Source organism: Oryctolagus cuniculus, chromosome 5 (genome assembly GCF_964237555.1).
Source record: "Oryctolagus cuniculus chromosome 5, mOryCun1.1, whole genome shotgun sequence".
NCBI lineage: Eukaryota > Metazoa > Chordata > Mammalia > Lagomorpha > Leporidae > Oryctolagus > Oryctolagus cuniculus.
Window position 1 is genome coordinate 169,975,993 of NC_091436.1, and position 17,500 is coordinate 169,993,492.

General features: G+C 48.9%; 1 long non-coding RNA gene and 4 other non-coding genes across 5 annotated transcripts in view; 2 read left to right on the forward strand and 3 right to left on the reverse strand.

Moving 5' to 3' along the window:
• LOC127482748 (uncharacterized) overlaps positions 1–7,652 on the forward strand; it is an 8,182-nt gene extending 530 nt beyond the window's left edge. Inside the window, exons 1-4 of the long non-coding RNA XR_007915085.2 lie at positions 1–672; positions 4,778–4,910; positions 6,075–6,196; positions 7,002–7,652. The exon at positions 1–672 is cut by the window's left edge and continues 530 nt beyond it. This is a non-coding gene — a long non-coding RNA (uncharacterized lncRNA). The remainder of the gene's footprint in view (positions 673–4,777; positions 4,911–6,074; positions 6,197–7,001) is intronic.
• On the reverse strand, positions 5,096–5,167 carry TRNAQ-CUG (transfer RNA glutamine (anticodon CUG)). The gene has a single exon. It is a non-coding gene; the product is annotated as a tRNA-Gln (tRNA).
• Positions 7,653–9,964: 2,312 nt separating the features above from the next.
• On the forward strand, positions 9,965–10,046 carry TRNAS-UGA (transfer RNA serine (anticodon UGA)). Its single transcript has one exon. It is a non-coding gene; the product is annotated as a tRNA-Ser (tRNA).
• Positions 10,047–12,473: 2,427 nt separating this feature from the next.
• Positions 12,474–12,545, reverse strand: TRNAD-GUC (transfer RNA aspartic acid (anticodon GUC)). Its single transcript has one exon. It is a non-coding gene; the product is annotated as a tRNA-Asp (tRNA).
• A 268-nt stretch (positions 12,546–12,813) lies between these two features.
• Positions 12,814–12,895, reverse strand: TRNAS-AGA (transfer RNA serine (anticodon AGA)). The gene has a single exon. It is a non-coding gene; the product is annotated as a tRNA-Ser (tRNA).
• Positions 12,896–17,500: the final 4,605 nt, after the last annotated feature.

Genomic DNA, 17,500 nt, shown 5'->3' on the forward strand with positions numbered 1-17,500 from the left:
AGAGAGAGAGAGAGAGAGAGAGGTCTTCCATCTGCTGGTTCACTCCCCAAATGGCCTCAACAGCTGGAGCTGGGCCAATCTGAAGTCAGGAGCCAAGACCTTCTTCTGGGTCTCCCACATGGGTGCAGGGGTCCAAGGACTTGGGCCATCTTCCACTGCTTTCCCAGGTCACAGAGGAGCAGCCAGGATTTGAACCAGTGCCTGTATGGGATGCCGGCACTGTACATGGCAGCTTTACGCATTACAGAACATTGCCACAGCTCCAGCCAGGAGCTATAACTTTTTACAAAAGTGTTCTTTCACTGGTAACATTTGAGGATTTTTTTTGTTATTAATTTTATTTTCATTATGCTGGGCTCACAAAATATATTATGCGTCATTTCAATCCTTCTAAATTTTTTAAGAGTTGTGCTAGGCCCACCAGAGAAATTTAAAAACAATATCTATTTTTAGCTTGCATTTATCGCTCTGTATTTGTTAATTAGGTAAGTCAGTTTGCCCCAATAGCTTTCTTCAATGATCTTAACCTGCACTGAAATTTCTTGGTTGCTGGCAGCGTGGAGGCGTGTCTCTCGGATCGCCCTTCAAGAAGGAACTTGTGTCAGCTGCAGGGTTGCTGTCAGACGCGTCTTGCTTCAGCCTTTGACCATCCTCCACTGTGGCCAGGCTGAGGTCAGTTCCTTCCCACGGAGCCTCCTGGGTCTACACTGACTCCTGGCTGCTGGGCACAGGTGTCCTTGTGGCCAGTCTTCCCTGGAGCTTCCCGCTGGGCCAGGGAAGACTGTCTCAGAGCTGAGCCCAAAGCTGAAGCTTTTCCTACCTTTCTTTCTCCTCTCCTTTCGCAGAGACCAGGCCCTTGTGGTCTGAAACCTTTCCCTGCACACATCTTCTGCCTTTCCTCTTTGCTCTAGGCGCGTTGCTACAGTGTTTCCTGGACTTCTCAGGACAGCTCAGTGTTTGCTCTCTGTAGAGCCCAGCTTCCCCAGCTGTATCAGCAGGGGTCTGTGCGGGTAGGTGGGAAGGTGTGTTTTGGCAACTGCACCACTTGCTGTCAAGCCTGGATGTTCCCAGGACTCAAAGAGTCAGCAGTACAAAGCAACCTAAAGGAGAGGGGAGCAGCTAAGATGCTGAAGTTGGCTGTTTATCCCTGAGTTCTTGACACAGAAGTCCTAAACTCTCTCTGTCATGGAAACCTCTTCATGAGAGGTTTCATTGGTAGGTTGGGAGCACAGCTGACTACCCAGACAACAACAGCCATTGACTGGATGCTTTAATTAAGCCTTAAAGGGCAGAGCTGGGAAGACAGTTAACAGCCACAGTGTCCCTGAGGGTCACCTAAGCAATCAGTGCTTGTGCTGCATGATCAATACAATGAAAGCAAGGAGTGCCCGGGGACAGGGGACGGAGGCCCTGCACTTTCCCGGCAGAAAGTCAAGTTCTTTAGAAAGGCCCTGGGCCTAGGCCTGCCTGCCTCTTTTTCTAAAAGTTTACGATTTTTAAAAGTTTATGTCTAGGCTGATTATTTGTCATTTTTAGTTAACTTTGTGAGGAGTTAAATTCTCCATTTCTAGGGACTTTCACTTCTAGGAGGATGAGTGACTCAGCCCCCAATAGCAGAGGCAAAGCCTTGACTTCCATCACCTGAAACAACATGTACCACAGTTATCACACACAAAGCGCACACATACACACATGTGCCGCGCACCACATAGACATACCACACAGGTGTCTCAGGAAAAGAGTAGGGAAGCGAGACTTTCATTTTCCCAAGATCTCCCTCTCCCAGTCAGAATGAAGGTCAAACAGCTAGGTGCCTCCTTCCATAACCTTGAGTCTCTGTTTGATAGAGCATCATGAGATGGGGTTGTTTGATCACCGTAAAACTCGAAGTGATATGAAGAAGGTGTATCACCCAGATTTAACTTATTATCTGAATAGCAGTCATTTAAGAGCAAAAACAAGCATAGAGTCAAATTCCCCAGAAGTAAGGGGACTTCCAAAAGTCCAAGGAAAAATGGAATTTAACAACAGGTTTAGGGGTAGGCGTTTGGCCTAACAGCTAAGACAACTGCATCCCACGCTGCAGTATCTGGGTTTGCTTTCTGGCTCCAGCCCCTGACTGCAGCTTTCTGCTCCTGTGGCCCCAGGGGGTGGCTCAAGCAGCTGGGTGAAGTTCCTTGCTCCTGGCTTCAGCCTGGTCCAGCTCTGGTCATTGTGGCTATGTGGGGCATGAACCAGTAGATGGAAGATCTCCCTTCTTCTGTCTGTCTCTCCCTCTCTGTATCTCTGACTTTCAATAAATGAATAAATCTTTATTTAAAAAAAGTCTACTTTGCCATATTAAAATTTCACAAGAAGGAAAAACTCCAAAATTGTGCATTACCGCATGATGTCTTTATTACACACATAATTGGTTATGTAATAAAACCTATGAAGAAAGAAGGAATGGTTAGAAACAAGTACAGATGTTCTAAACTGAAGGTGGGCCCAGCTGCACAGTAGATGACTAGACAGAATGACAGTAACGCACAATATCGGGCTTGAAACTTCTGATTTTAAAATAGCTCTAACCTATTGTGTTAATATAAATATAAATATAATGCTAATTGATTTTTAACCAATTTCTTAATTTTTTTATATCTAGACATAATAGCAAAAGGCTACTTAGCTTTGGCTATGACTTCAGACAATCAATATATTTATAATCAATCACTCAATATTTGTATGAATTAGGACTTCAGTAAACTTTATTTTAATCTTCTATCATAATAAGTGAATGTGGTATAATTTGGCTCTGACCATGACATTCCATTTCATATATTATTACTGTATTTTAGCTTCATTTTGTTTCTACATCTCAAAAGTTATTCATTATGGATACTTTAACAGCAATCTTGTTTCATGCAGGCATGTGTGTTTTGGTGTTCTTGTGTGTTTTCTAATGTCCCTACTCTGTGTTCTGTTTCATTCATCAGTTCCAATCTTTGTTCATTAATCTGTTCATCACCTTTGCTGTATCTACTTTCAAATTATGGTTGAGCTTTCATACTGAGGAAGGTATTTCTTCCTTTTTGGCTCTATTATTTCTTTTTAAAGTTACCTTTTCTTGTATTTAGCTCTTAAGGATCTAATGCTTTGTTTACTGTGTTTAATGACTTACAGTTAGATTCAGGAGGTAAATAAGGGAAGAGAGAAATAATGGAAAGAGAGAACTCCAGGAAGCTCCGAAGAAGGAATTGCACTCAGAGATGATGATCATATCCATGAACACTGTGCTATATATGGCTAAGACTTCACGTAACTAGGGGGCCTTTCTTAGGGTTAGTTGTATGTCCTCAAGGGAGCAGCCATAACTAAATTTCTGCTACGGATTGAATGCTTGTTCCCCCCAAAACTCCCTCCCACTCCCCTTCCGAGTTCATGTCTTGAGTCTTCATCCTCAGCGTGATGGCGTTTGTAGGTGAGAGCTTTGGGAGGTGATGAAGTCAGCAGAGTGGCGCCTTCAGGAATGGAGTGAGTGCTCTCTGCTGACAACAGAAGCCCAGAGAAACATTCTGTCCCCGCCTACCAGGACACAGCAAGAGGGCGGCAGTCAACAACCCAGGAAGCTTAGACAGACTCTGAGAGCACTTTACATTTGAATTTTTCAGCCTCCAGAACGGTGAGCAATAGGTAGATGTTGGCTGTTTAAGACTCCCAGTCTTCAGGATTTGCTACAGCAACCCTAACTGGCTGTGAAGATTCCCTAGGCTTCTGTGCAGCTAGGTTGCAGGGATGTGCCAACGCGAGAATTCTTGCCGAAGAAACATGGGGAGTAAATCTTAGGCAGAATTGCTCCCGCCAAGGTCAAGAGTAGAAGTGTGCTGAATACAGGTCGATTGTTACACTTTTAGGGGCAGTGGTGGTCTAGGGCCTGGAAGTGGAAACATAACTGTCATGAAACATTAGGAGGAGGGGTGGTATTGAAGGGGGTTGATCACTGTGCACTGAAGTATGTGTGGAGAGAAAGTGACAGCTCAGAATTATAAACTCTCAGCTAAATGTACGGTTACTGAATCAGGGATTTTCTCCGCCTTAAGACAGTTTTTAACTTCTTGTATCCCAAGAACTGACACAATTCAAAAATGACATTCACATTATATGCAGCTCTGTGGCTTTCCCACTAAAGGCAAGTGAACGCACTGTGGCATATTCACACAATCACATATTACACAACCGCTAACATGAAATGAATTCATGAATGGCAGTTCCATGCAACAAAGTAAGGGTTAATTTTTAACAGAAAGAAGTAAAATCCATGCATTATGTTTAGTCTGGTATCCTGTATTTATAATAAAAGTATACAATTTTTAGAAATACCAGTAGATGAGATCAAGTTAAGGAAAGCACTTTGAACTTACTTGTTGAGGGACCCAATAACTTCACCTTCCTTAGGTTATGACAAATCCATACATTTAGCAGAAAATGAATTAATTTGCAATAGGAACACCTAGTTTTGTGAAGATAAGACGATCCTAGAGATAGCCTCTGATGCAGTTTCAAGCTCTGTCTATGATTTCTGTGGAGTACATTTGGCATTGACAGCAATTCTGTATGATGAGTAATGTCACAAAAACGGCCAAAAGAACACCATGGAAGCACTCAAGCTCACCAGGCTATTTCGTCGCTCTGTTAAGCTTGCCGCAAGCATTCAAGTGGGTCCAGCAGTGTTCAGAGGGCTCACAGTCACTGTTCATGTAAAGAATGAGTACGTTCTCACCCTCTTCATTTCTCACAGAAAACGGAGCACCTGGAAGTCCTGGCGGTCACGCCTGACAGACCACGCCTGGTGCAGCCCGCTCTGCGCGGAGGGGTCCCCCCGCGCCGAGTCAGGTCACAGGAAGTGCTTCACCACCACCTTCTACAAAGCAGTAAGTCAAAGAGGGAGGACTCAACTCTAAACCATCACGGCTGTGTGTCAGTCTCTGTTAAGTGGGTGTGTGTGTGAGGGGGGGTGGTTAAAGGGACACGAGGCCACAGAGTCCCTAAAAGGGAAACCAATCCTTAGAACCAGCCCTCTTGTGGGGTCATTTTTGTTCTTAGGAAGAAAAAGCCTAGGTTCCACCGAGATTTGAACTCGGATCGCTGGATTCAGAGTCCAGAGTGCTAACCATTACACCATGGAACCCCGCTCTGGAACGGGGCGCAGCAGCGCCTCCAGCAGCAGGTGCACGTCCTGTCTGCTCCCGGCGCCTCCCTCACAGACGCCGGGGCCGCGGCTGGCGTCCTCTCCCGCGCGCTCGGGGCTGCGGGGTCTCGGGCGCCCGGCGAGCGGCCCTGCAGCACCCAGGGGGCTCTTCTGCGCAGGGGCAGGGGTCCAGGGGGCTCTGCCCGCTGCTGCCGGGGACGGCGGCGCTGCCTTCGCGGCTCCTCGAACGCCGGACACCGCCCGGCGACCGCTACCCGACGGCCACACCGAGGGGCAGAGTCCTGGGCCGAGGGCGGGCGGTCTTTGAGACTGGGACCTTCCCAACAAGATCCCAGGAGCGATGGTGGCGTAGGGCTGGACCCTTCTCCTGCCGCAGGCGACACTGCGGCGATAGGACTGCCAGCGGCCACCCGCCGCGGCCTCGCTCCCCCGGCCCGGGGTGCCCACCGCCCTCTCACCAGAGCGCAGGACTGGAAACGCAACACCGTGAGCACTCTCCACCCTGCTCCAGCTCGCCGCGGGCTTTTTGCAACACTTGAGGTCCATACCACACACGTGGAGTGAGCACTCCTAGGCGCCGGAGCTGTACCGGCTTCTGGGCTCGGCAAAGCAAGTACCTGAAGATATGTGCCCCGACAGCAAATTAAATAGTGGGTTCTAACCCAAAACACCAAAGACGTGCCCTGATACAAACAAATGACTGATAAATACATAAATGCAGAGACATTTGGAAACTAAATAAAATGCATATGACTTAGCATGAAGATTCAAACCACTTCCTACATCTGACAGCAGCCTCTCTGACCTGCAGCCAACTCCTGTCTTCCAGGGAGTCTGCTGCACAGAGTAATTCCAAATAGCCTAACTCCTCACTTCTTAACTGCAGGAAATGAACCCACCTGAGACCACCTTACCCACCAAAGGGTGGGCTCCCTTAAGTGAAGGAAGCAGAAAGCAAGGCCCCGACTTGGAGGTGCTGGCCTGCATGTGGGATCCCAGAGAAGGGCTGTGAGTACAGCGGCACCCACACTGAACGGTCCAGGGACCCCAGGGGATGGGAGGTAGCAGTCTGGATAAGCTGTGATGCTGTGATGTGAAGGAAAACTGCATGTCTGGGTTTGGGCAGTGACCGAAGGGAGCCGAAGCCCAGATTTCTTCTTGCAAAAGATGCAAGACAGGGATGCAGTTGGTGACCTGTGCCACGGTGAAAGTTGGGGGATGACCTGAGGTCATGGGTCAGGCCAGGGGGCCTGCTTTAGGGACACAATTGTCTGCTTTGAACTGCAGATACCAGGGGCAGCACGAGTGACCTCGGGGAGCATGGGAGAGTCCATGTGCTTTTTGCTCTCAGTAGAGCAGTAAGGGGCGGGCACTGTGGGGTTACATCGGGCTAAGCCTCTGCCTGTGGCACCAGCATCCCATGTGGGAGCCAGTTCTAGTCCCGGCTGCTCCCCTTCCGATCCAGCTCTCTGCTGCTGGCCCAAATGCTTGAGCCCCTGCATCTTTGTGGGAGACCCAGAAGAAGCTCCTGGCTCCTGGCTTCAGATGGGCCCAGCTCTGGTCATTGCAACCATTTGGGCCATGAATGAGCTGATGGAAGATATCTCTGCCTCTCCCTCTCGCTGTAACTCTCTCTCAAATAAATAAATAAATCTTAAAAAAAAAAAAAAAAGAAAGAAAAGAAAAAGAACAGTGAGCGTGCCATGCCCTCTACATGGCTGAGGGGGGTTCCCCGGCAGGGACCTGCTGCTTTCAGTCTGTGGGAATTGGTGTGGACCCTTCACACTCATCACCATCTTATTTATTCTAACAGCAACAACAACAAGATGCTGTTGGAAAAGTCTCTTTCCCATTCCCAAGACCAAGAAGTCATTAGAACCAGGATTATACCATGACCTTTACTCCGGATTCCAGAGCACATGGAATAAAACCTGTGAATCCTCTGCACCAGAAAGATGTCGCGAGACACATCTCATTTTGTTGACAACAGCAGGGTGTTTGTGGAATGAAATCTGTGGGGCCTGGGCTAAGAACCTTCTCCATTCAGCATTGATCTGTATGTTGTCTAACCTAATCAGAAATAAATGGAACAAGCAGAAATTGAACATCATCTTTCACTACGCCTGAACATCTCATTAAGCTTGGTCTTTTACATTAGGTCAGAAGTGCACCTGTACTGGTCAGACCAGTTCTCACAGCATGCCTGGAGCATGGGTTTCAGACAACACAGTTTGAGGAGGTGACTCAAACACTGGAGTTCAGACAAAACCCTGAAAAATGGTTGCATTTTTATCACAGCAGATTTGGACCCATTCTGAGATTCTGAGATTTGTTACAAAAATGTACTGGTCTCTGTGAGATGCTGATTCTGTCCTCAAAGGAGAAAGGTATGTGCCTCAAATAAATTGCAAATGTGGGCATTCATTCACTCAAGATGAATCCTTAAACTCTGAACATCAGAGAGGCTGGCTTTTCCTGCCAGCGTCGCAGGTGGGTGCCAGATCAAGCCCAGGCTGCTCCACTTCCAAACCAACTCCCTGCTATGGCCTGGGAGGGAGGCAGAGGACAGCCCCGGTGCTTGGGCCCCTGCACCGAGTGGGAGACCTGGAGGAAGCTTCTGGATCCTGGCTTTGGATCAGCAGAGCCTGGCTGCTGCTGCCGTTTGGGGAGTGAACCAGCATTTGGAAGATATCTCTCTCTCTTTCTCTCTCTCTTTCTCTCTCTCTTTCTCTCTCTCTCTCTTTCTCTCTCTCTCTCTCTGTGTGTGTGTGTGTGTGTGTGTGTGTGTGTGTGTGTGTTACTCTCTGTCCCTCTGTCATTCAAACAAACAAATCTTTAGAAAAATTGGAGCGGGCATCAGGCCTACACTTTTGACAATTGTATCCCATATCAGAGAGGCCTTGCTGCTAATCCAGCTCCCTGCTGATGTGCCAGGGAAGGCCTAGGAGGATGGCCTAAATGCTTGGGCCTTTGTCACCCACATGGGAGACCCAGATGGCGTTCCTGGCTCCTGACTCCTTCAGCCTGGCCCAGACCCAGATGTTGCAGGCATTTGGAGAATGAACCACTGGATGGACAATCTCTTGCTCACTTGTTCTCTCAATCTGCTTTTTGAATAAATAAATAAATTTTGAAAAGAGAGACTAACTCCTATGACAGAAAAAGAGATTTTCTGTGTAGCTGACACTAATTTCCCCTTAGGGCTGCAAAATTCTCTGAATTTGGTCAAACATTTTTTCAGTTCCTTTTTAATTAACCCATCCGGTCTGCACTGATCAACCTCCAGCTGTGTGCAGCTGTCCTGGGACATCACCCTCTGCTGGAAACCTTCTTTCCTGTGCTTAATCCTCTTTGCACTGAGTCACAGATCTCCTGGATTTGGTCCTTTCTTGGGTGGAGATGACCCTCCAACCACTTTCTGAGAAGAGAGACGTTTTTGGAAAGCTTGCATACGACCGTCTGCAGGCTGCTTGCACCTAGACATGCTCCTGGCTCCCCTGTTTATCACCTCTGTTTCAAAAGTCCTGGCCGCTGATTTCCTCCACCCACCTGACCCTGCTGGGCTCAGTCGATAGCTGGCTAAAGGAGAACACGGAGGGAAGATAGAAGCTGGGGTAGTTCACACACCCCGGCACCCCACCCACCAGCCCCTTCCCTGCAATGTCCCTGGAAGTGGTGAATCAGGATCCTGCCATACCAGTCTGCGTCATCTCCACACACCTGCACCAGATGGACATCCTGCTTCTCTGGGATTCCTGCCCCCGAGGGAGATCCTGCCCAAAATGGGGCTCCCACCCTGGGGTTCTCACTGCCTCTTGCTCCCCAAGTCGGTGTTTTTGATCCCCTTCCCCACTCAGGGCTCCCAGTAACCAATTCCTTCCATGAAAATGGATCATTTCAACCCATCTTTTTGAATGGCACAATTCAACCCACTACAGGAGCAGCTGTCTTTTTGCTGGACTGAAATAAAATGGATGTGGGAAAGAAAGACCCCCAGACCTCAAGGATTTCTCCTGCCAGTGTCTGAAAGTCTGTCTGAACCTACCTGTCGGAGCCCTGGGGAAGCGCCTCCATTCCCAGACACCAAAGCCTTTGTCCTGGCCATCCTCTGTGTAGAACAGAAAAATGGGAAGCCTGGGTCTGCGGTGTTTCCCGTAAGCAGCCGTCTTTAAACCCAGGAACAACCTGCAGTTAGTTTGGCATTCACAAACTCTTGTGAGCTGGGTTGGGGAGAGAAGGTGCCCCCACTGCAAAACCCTGGGAGACGTCTTCCCACGGGAACTGCTGGTCTCCCTCCACCGGGGAGCGTGGGGACCTTCTCAGCTCCGTCTCCTCCCACGTCCAGGAGAGCAGGACCTGACACTAACCTCTCATCCAACACCTCCGCCCAAACCCGGTTTCTCAGCTAGTCCTTCAAGCCAGCCGGAGGGCAGAGCCGTGTGAAGCCGGCGAAGAGGTTTTGCCTTAGTATTCAGGCGGAGGACTGAAGTTACTAGGGCGCGCCCAGCTCCAGACCCCCTGGGCCTGAGGGTGTCCACAAACAGCTGTGCCCAGGCAACTAGCCAAGCGGAGTTCCCGGGCAGAGAGAATCTCCATCTTCCGTCTCGGAACGCGTCTTTGCACTCCACGTTCCTGAACTGAATTTCCAGGGTTATGGATGACTTCTTTAATAGTAACATCGCACCAAGGCATCTTTCTCCACGCCAGTGCCGCCGCTGCCCGAGCGGCACCGCGTTCGCATCTCCAAATGCTGTAACAGGGACACTCACCTCGCAGGTAGTCGTGGCCGAGTGGTTAAGGCGATGGACTTGAAATCCATTGGGGTCTCCCCGCGCAGGTTCGAATCCTGCCGGCTACGGTTTTGGCCTACCCAGGGCGATGCTGTCTGCCTCCCTTCCGCTATTTAGAAGCGGGCGCCCCTCCAACGTCCGCATGGGCGGTGTAGTTGGCGTCTGAGCAGGCGACCTTCTTTTTCCTTAGCCGAAATCATCAGGGGTGGGCTTCCTCTGGGTATCCACTCTCTCCCAGCCTGGAGGTCTTTCATTGCTACTACGTGTTCTAGGGACCGCAGGGTTTATAGAACAGTATTTTCTTTTTAACAGCTTCCGTTTTTTTTAATAAAACAGTATTTTTTAAAAAACAGCTTCCGTTTCTTAAGAAAAAAAAAATCTTACTCTGTCCCAGGCACAGTATTGGCATTTATATTTTTTGTCTCATTTAATCACCAGTATGTTCCTATCATGTGGGTTATATGAGTCCCATTCTAAAGACGAAGAGACTGCTGACCCACTTGCCTAATGCTGCATAGTGAAATTATAAAGTCACTTTTTCACAAGTGCAACAGGGAACAGATTTATTTTTTAAACACGGTGGTTACCAGACTACGTGTCGTTTATATATAGAAACGATTTTTATACCGGATCATATTTATTAGGCATTTATAATGCACATTTTCTTCCCAAGGCTTTGTGTATCTTAACTTACATGGTCCTTGCAATATTCTTAAGAAACAGGTGCTACTGTTGTTCTATTTTACAAACCTAGAAACTGAGTCCCGTGGGCATAAAATTACTGGCTTCAGGTCACACCAGTGAGTAAGTGGCTGGGCTGAGCTCGAATTCTAGTTTATGTCTATAGCCAGGGAGCCAAACAGCTGGGGCGGACGAGGCGGCAGATGGGAGGCGCTTTCATAGCTGCTGTCTGCAGCTGGAGGCTGACGCCACCCCTGACTCTCATCCAGAGTCTGCCTCTCCCAAGTCCACGTGGCTGCCTGCTGTATGCTAAGTGTTCTGTGAGCCCAGCCATGGTTCCACAGCGATTGCTACTGAGCTGCATATAGATTAGTTTATAAAGAACATTACACGCATTCAATCTTTGCTGGAAAACTTCACCGAATTTCAGCTTCCTGAGAAGAATGGCCTTTCCCTGGAGCACTGTCTTAAATCAGGGGACTGTATGTTTCTGACGCGCTCTTCAGTTCCTTTGGCATATTTCTCCATCCCTGCACAAGCACCATGCTCTCTTGATTGCTATGGCTTTAGGCTGAGCATCTTTCAAAAATTTGAGACCCAAAACATTCCCAAATCCAAACTTTTTGAATGCTGACAAAACCATGTAGTCAAAACTCAGGCACACTGAAAATATTGTATAATATTGTATAAACTTGCCTTCATGCTACAAATATATATGCTGTATATGAAATATAAACTACTTTTTAAACTTAAATATGGGTACCACCCCGATAATCCCATTATGTATATACAAATATTGCTTCTTTTAATGGAAGATTTGTCTTTATATATTTGAAAGTCAGAGTTAAGAGATACAGAGAGAGAGAAAGGTCTTCCATGTGCTGGTTCACTCCCCAAATGGCCGCAACAGCCAGGGCTGGGCCAGACCAGAGCCAGGAGCCAGGAGCTTCATGCAGGTCTCCCATGTGGATTGCGGTGGGCCAAGGATTTGGGTCACCTTCTGCTGCTTTCCCAGGCGCATTAGCTGAGAGCTGGACTGGAAGTGCAGCAGCTGGAACAATTACCTGCATCTGTATGGAATGCCAGCTTTGCAGGTGACGGCTTTACCCACTAAACCACAACACCAGCTCCTGCAAATCTTCTAAAATAATAATACTAAAAAATACGAGATACTATTGGCCTTAAGCATTTCAGAAAAGAAATACTCAACCCATAATGGTATTTTTTCTTATCAACTTTTAATTCACTGACATTCACAGGAATTTGAAGCATTGTTGAGAGCAGCAATGTTGACAACTTGGGGGGTCTCCTCTTATTCCAGGTCAGGGGCTTTTGGCCATCCCTCTCCACTTCAGGATGCTCTCGTCCAGGGGCACCAGGTCAACCAGGACAGCCGCGAGGGGCACACAAACCCCCAGCTGGCCCTGGGGAGTCTTCACTGCAGGATTTGACGTCTAAAAGGATGGGGACTTGGACCTCGGGCACAGGTGAGCTCTAAGGCCCCCGAAAGAAATCATTCGGTCAGGCCCTGCCAGGGCATCAAGGCAGGCGAATTTTCAAAATGATCATTTTGTTTGGCCCACGAATGATGCGATCAACATTCACACGGCTCCCCATTCCAACACAGGCCAGGTGCCCAGCCATTCTTTCTGCAGGGGAGGGGAGGGAGCTGCCACCCAGCTTTATCAAGGTCCTGTGACGCCTAAACCCAGCTTCTCCTTTCGACCCTTCACAGAGGCCGGGTGTGGGTGGTCACCTAATCGCCTCGCTCATAACTTTTTGAGGGAGGTAGTGGCAAAACTGTAGCTGGATGCCTCCCCGTCGGGGAATCGAACCCCGGTCTCCCGCGTGACAGGCGGGGATACTCACCACTATACTAACGAGGAATGCCCTGCTGCAGGCCTCTGCTTATCTCTAATAATAGTTTCGGTCCTCAGTCCTCAGCGGCCCACCCCAGCCAATTCATCCACCCGAGGTCTCCCTGCTCCTCGGCCTAGCAGCGCAGGTTTGTGGCGAGACCCCTGGAGCCGCTGACCCCACGGCTCCGCTCTGCCAGAGCCGGCGGCCCAGGTTTAACAAAAGTGGAGGAGGGAGGACGCCCGCTCCCCAGGACCGCGAGTTCCCGCACGATCTGACGCAGGAAAAATTCGCGCGCGTAGTCGGCAGGACTCGAACCTGCGCGGGGAGACCCCAATGGATTTCTAGTCCATCGCCTTCACCACTCGGCCACGACTACCCGGCTCCCGGCGCTTTCTACCCCGGCATGGACGAGAAGGCGCATCTCCCGCGTAACCCTCACGGAGCGCACAGGGATGCGGGGGCGGGGGACCGTGCGGGAGCCGTCTGGGCGGGGCCAGGGCGGTGAGGCGGGGATGGGGCGGGGCCTGGGCGGTGGGGCGGGGCCTGGGCGGTGGGGCGGGGCGGGGTGATGGGGACCGTGCGGGAGCCGTCTGGGCGGGGCCAGGGCGGTGGGGCGGAGCTGGGATGATGGGGGCCGTGCGGAAGCCTCTTGGGCGGGGCCTGGGCTCTGGGAGCCGTGCGCGAGCCGCCTGGGCGGGGCCGGGTGGTGGGGCGGGGCTGGGCGGTGGGGCGGGGCTGGGGTGAAGGGAGCAGTGAGGGAGCCGCCTGGGCGGGGCCGGGCGGTGGGGCGGGGCCTGGGCGGTGGAGCGGGGGGATGGGGCGGGGCCTGGGCGTTGGGGCTGGGCTGCGGTGAAGGGAGCAGTGAGGGAGCCGCCTGGGAGGGGCCTGGGGCGGAGCCGGGGCTTTGGGGGGCCCGGGCCGGTGCGAGGGCCCTCAAGTGTGCTTGCGACCCTGTGGACCTGCAGCCGGCCTCTGGCCACCCGTGACCTCCAGGTCCTCTGACCCCTCAGCATTCCAGGGCACTGGTGTATTTTCTTTTTTAATGCAATCCAATTGCTGGATTCAACTTGCTAAACAATTTCTGTGAGGATTTAAACCTGGAAAGCACCTGTCAGTTGCCTGAGCTGGATGTTCTCAAGCCTGAGTTTGGTTTATACTTTATGCTTTTCCTGCTGAGTGAAAGCGTGCATTGAGTCTCAATTGTATGCATTGAACATGGATTGAACTCAATACTTGATACCGACTTATGCGTGCTTATCAGGCACACTGAAAATCAAGGCATTCTGCATTGAATATCAAACATCTGGGAATACCTACCAGACTTGATTAAGGAGATACAACATATTCCCAAGCTCATTCTGACCCGGGATGTCCTCTGCCTGCAGTGCGGGACAAAACATGGGCCATCGATCCTGCCTCCTACAATGGCCACAAGAGGCAAAGCTCAGGCCTTCTCAAGGGACAGTAGATGTTTCCTTGCCCAGGGCAGGGTTTCTTGGTTCACTGTTGAGGTTCTCCAGGTTTGTTGAGGGGTCGCGTTCCCCGGGCCCAGCTGTAGGGCATCCTCACAGCACAGATAGTCTCAGCTGACTTGGGCTTCTGCTAGGTCCACAGAAGCAAATTCACTGAGCATCGCCGTCAGCGCTCTCTGGTAACAGGTGCTCTTGTCAATGCGCAGTAACATTGTGAAAGACATTTTTTTTCTGAGAAGTAGGCCTCAACAGCAGGCTTTAAATGTCAGTAAGCCATGTTGTAACAGTTCAGGCAGGGTAGATTTAGTGTAATTCCCACGGGCCCTCAGATTGCCAGAGGTAAAGGAGCACTGGCTTCAACTTGAAGTCAGCAGCTGCATTAGCCACCACAAGGGTCAGCCCGGCCTTTGAAGCCAGGCACTGCCTCCTCCCTCCTCTGTAGCTGTGACAGTCCTACACGGCACCCGAGGGTGTTCCATCTACACTGGGGATCTGTGGGTCAGGTCTCTCATAGCTTGCGGCAGCTCCTCCATCAGCACTGCCGCACTATGCACTTTTATGTTAGACAGTGAGCTTCTTTCCCTAAACCTTATGTGGCAACCTCTGTCAGCTTGAAACTTTTCGTCTGCAGCTTCCTGTTGGGAAGATGAGGCTGAGAGGTGCAGTTTATCAAGTCCCCATGCCTTTCTCTATTTCTATGCACCTGTGTGCCTGGAACAGGGCCACCTGCTTGGCTAGCTGCCCGCAGCTGTTATGTAATGCTTGGCAATGAGCTGCTGTTGTCTGTGAGCCCATGGAAGCAACTGGGGGGGGGGCGTGGTTAGATGTGTGCGGTTGTTTGTGGGTGGTGTTAACATGAGGAAACTGGTCTGCGGATGTATGTACATGTCTCTGTGTGCGTGATTCCAACCCTGGCCACGGCCACAGCCCCCAGTGAGGATGCCTCCTGTGGCCCCCAGTGAGGATGCTGTCACAGGCTAGTGGCTGTCCTGTACTTCTCGCCTCCACTGTGAATAAAGGAGGTATAAACCTACAAACCACTGCGTTGTCCTCTGATCTGTTGGAATTCGAATCTGTTTGGGCCTGGAACTGAATTCCAGACACATGCTTCCTCATCTATCTTATCCCGAACAGAGTTGAAGAGTTAGGGTCTCCATCCGATTAGGCTTTGGCATAAGGGAATGTTGGGGCTGCTTTGACTTTCTGTCCAGATCACTAGGACTCCCTCCACATCAGCAGTCGGCTGTTTTGCTCTCCTAAACTTTGTGTGTTCACTGGAATGTTGCTTTCAGTTTCCTTCAAAAGCTTTGTGCATGAACTGATCACCTGTCCCCCGGTGCAGAGGCCTCCCTTTCGGCCTCTCTTGGCTTTCCACATGCCTTCCTCACTGAGCTTATTTGTAGCTGTTGATTTAAAGTGAGAGACTGACAGCTCTCCCTTTCACTTTAATGAGTAGAGGCCTCTAATTTAAATATTGTTGTGTCTCAGGGAATTGGAAGCCTCAGAGAGAGGGAGAGAGACAGGCACGGCTGGTCAGTGACACACACATTTATCAACTACATTCAGCGTCTTAGGTGAACAATGTTTGTGGTGCCCAAAACTGATGGCAAGAGTAACACCAGAGATCACTGATTGTAGATCACTGTAACACGTCCGAAGTACTGTGAGAATTACCAAAATGTGCCACAGAGTCGTGAGGTGAGCTGTAGCAGAAAACGTACACAGTGACTGACAGGGTTGGCCAGACCTTCCCCTTGTGAGAATAAGCAAGTATCTGTGAAGCACAGTAAACAAGGAGCACCTGAATGGGGAGCTGGTCTACCCAGGGTTGCTCTGGCTTATCATTTCTGGTGACTTGTCTCAGTATGTCTTTTACACTTTGTTAATCCTTCTTTCAATCCAGATAGTTAAAGTGTGTGCTTATAATAAGGAGCACACCTGATAGTCTGGGGCACATTTTTATTTCATATGATAGTCTCTGTCTTTTAAATATTTCTGGCTATATTAAAAACAAATATATATTCAGTTGAGTTTAAGTTGCTGTTCTTTTACATTTAGTAGCATGTTGTTCTCTAATTCTTTTGCCTTTTTTTAGACTGAAAGGTATTTACATTTTTCTACCTCTCCTAGATAGTTTTATTGATAAATAAAAAGTGTTAGTGTAGCTATCTTACACATCTTTTTAGATTTACTCCTAAGTAATTGACATTTTTCATGCTATTGAAATTGGAAATTTAACTTTTTAATTTCCCCTTGCTTTTTGTTGGTCTATAAAAATATGTTTAAATTTTTGTATATTAACCATGAAATCAGCTACCATGCTAATTTGTCCATTAATTCCAATATTCAGATTTTCTTATGGTTCTCAGTTATGTCTTATTCTTCAGTTGATAGTGAAAAATCCTCCCAACTCTTCTTTGACTGAAGCTATCTTTATTTTACATTAACTTTCCTTGTTTTAAATTGATACAATTTACAAACTGCAAAAGACACAAATTTTAATAATACAATTTGATGAATCTTTCAATATGCATGTGGCAGTATGACAAGCACAATCGAGACAGAATTTTCGGCTCATAGAAGCTCTCTCGGGTCTCTCCAGGCTGACAGTCCAAGTGGCCTGGTGTAGACTCTGGTGAGGCCCCCATAGCTGATGCAGATCAAAGGGGTGGAAGGATCTCATGGCAAGCCAGGAAGCAGAGAAAGACTGGGCTTTTTAACAACCTCTCCTAAGAACCACCTTGCAAGGGCACAGCCCCAGTGATCTAAGAACCCCACCTCCTAGGTTTTATCCCCCATCAACAGTGCCACTCAGAGGACCAAGTCTTTCACACAGGAACCTTTGGGGGACATTCAACATCCAAACCATAGCTTCTAGCTACTAGTTATCTGATAGTTAAATATAGATGTAGATATTGCAAACCTTCTCCACTCATGGCTGAGTTTTCACTTCCTTTAATGATGTTTTTTGCAGCCAATAAATCCTTAATTTAAAACAAGTCCAGGGGCTGGGGTTGGGCACAGCAGGTTAAGCACTGCCTATGATGCCGTCATCCCATATGCGCACCTGTTTAGGTCGCAGCTGCTTCACTGCTTATCCAGCTCCCTGCTAATGAGAGCCCCTGCCACCCTGCTGAAGCTCCTAGCTGCTGGCACCTGGCTTCATCCTGGCCCAGCTCAGCGCTGGGCCACTGCAGCCACTGGGGAGTGAACCAGTGGATGGAAAATCTCTCCATCTTTCAGAAAATGAAAGAAATAAATCTACTTTTAAAAATAAATAAAATAAGTTCAACTCACCAACCTCTATTTTTAAGGGTACAGATTCCTAATGTCCTGTTTGAGAACTGTAGTCAAAGTTCATGCAGATATTGTACTATGTTTTCTTCTAGAAACTTAACTATTTTTTCTGTTCACACTGAGATCTATCATGAAATGACTTTGCTTCTGATGTGAAGAGTCAAGGTTATTTTGCTCTATATGTAAAATAAATGTTCCAGCATAATTTATTA